This window comes from Sapajus apella, unplaced genomic scaffold, assembly GCF_009761245.1.
Source record: "Sapajus apella isolate SASKATOON/1434 unplaced genomic scaffold, GSC_monkey_1.0 scaffold43, whole genome shotgun sequence".
Lineage (NCBI taxonomy): Eukaryota > Metazoa > Chordata > Mammalia > Primates > Cebidae > Sapajus > Sapajus apella.
Window position 1 is genome coordinate 20501754 of NW_022436983.1, and position 1891 is coordinate 20503644.

Below are 1891 nucleotides of genomic sequence, written 5' to 3' on the forward strand. Positions count from 1 at the left end.
ATGAGCCACTGCGCCCGGCCTTTTTTTTTTTTTTGAGACAGGGTCTCACTCTCTTGCATGGGCTGGAGTATCGTGGCATGATCAGGGTTCACTGTAGCCTCAACCTCCCAGGGTCCCACCTCAGTCTCCTGAGTAGCTAGAACTACAGGTGTGTGCTACCACGCCCGGCCTGTGAGACCCTATCTCTAAAATAATTTTTAAAATTAGCTAAGGCCATCTTCGGTCGTCCTGAATCCATGTTCATCCAACACCAGCCGCCTCCACCATGCCGCCGAAGTTCAACCCCAACGAGATCAAAGTCGTATACCTGAGGTACACCGGGGGTGAAGTTGGTGCCATTTCTGCGCTGGCCCCCAAGATCGGGCCCCTGGGTATTTCTCCAAAAAATGTTTGTGATGACATTGCCAAGGCAATGGGTGACTGGAAGGGGCTGAGGATTACAGTGAAACTGACCGTTCAGAACAGACAGGCCCAGATTGAGGTGGTGCCTTCTGCCTCTGCCCTAATCATCAAAGCCCTCAAGGAACCACCAAGAGACAGAAAGAAACAGAAAAACATTAAACAGTGGGAATATCACTTTCAATGAGATTGTCAACATTAATCAACAGATGCAGCACCAATCTTTAGCCAGAGAACTTTCTGGAACCATTAAAGAGATCCTGGGAACTGCCCAGTCTGTGGGCTCTGATGTTGATGGCCACCACCCTTATGACATCATGATGACATCAACGGTGGTGCTGTGGAATGCCCAGCTAGTTAAGAAGCACAAAGGAAAATATTTCAATAAAGGTCATTTAACAACTGGTTTAAAAAAAAAATTAGCTAAGGCCGAGTGTGGTGCTTATGCCTATAATCTGAGCACTTTGGGAGGCCAAGGTAGGCAGATCGCTTGAGCTCAGGAGTTCCAGACCAACCTGGGTAATGTGGCAGGACCCCATCTCTACAAAAAATACAAAAAATGAGCTGAGCATGGTGGAGCACACCTGTGGTCTCAGCTACTCAGGAGGCTGAGGTGGGAGAATCACCTGAGCCTGGGGAGAACTCGAGGCTGCAGTGAGCCCAGATCGCGCCACTGCACTCCAGCCTGGGAGCCTGGGAGACAGAGTGAGACCCTGTCTCAAAAAACAAAAACAAACAAACAAAAAACCCACAAAACCTAACTACTGGGTTTCCTTTTGGAGCACACAGGCCAAAAGCCTGGGACATCAGCTTGGACTCCTCCCTCCACTTGTCTACTGGAACCAATCAGTCCCCAGGTTCTGCTTGGCTTCTCCCAGATGCATCCCTTCCTATTCATCCCTCAACCCCCATCTTTCTCTTGGATTTTTGCAGCAACTCCCACACAGGTTTATCTGCCTCTAATTTCATCTTTTCTAAGTGGCCTCTGAAAACAGAAAGCTAATCGTAAGCATCATCTTTCTTTCTTTTATTTTTTTTGAGGCAGAGTCTCGCCCTCTCACCCAGGCTGGAGTATAATGCCGCAATCTCGGCTCACTGCAACCTCCGCCTCCCGGGTTCAAACAATTCTCCTGCCTCAGTCTCCTGAGTAGCTGGGATTATAGATGCGTGCCACCACGCCCGGCTAATTTTTTGTATCTTTAGCAGAGATGGGGTTTTACCATGTTGGCCAGGCTGGTCTCGATCTCCTGACCTTGTAATCCAACCCGCCTCGGCCTCCCGAAGTGCTGGGATTATAGGTGTGAGCCACCACACCCAGCTAAGTATCATCTTTCTTTTTTTTTTTCAGTCGGAGTTTCGCTCTTGTTACCCAGGCTGGAGTGCAATGGCGCGATCTCGGCTCACCGCAACCTCCGTCTCCTGGGTTCAGGCAGTTCTCCTGCCTCAGCCTCCTGAGTAGCTGGGATTACAGGCACGCGCCACCATGCCCAGC

At 49.9% G+C, this 1891-nt stretch overlaps 1 pseudogene; it reads left to right on the forward strand.

Annotated features, from left to right (window-relative positions):
• The first annotated feature begins 233 nt into the window (after window positions 1-233).
• On the forward strand, window positions 234-806 carry LOC116566663 (annotated as a pseudogene).
• Window positions 807-1891: the final 1085 nt, after the last annotated feature.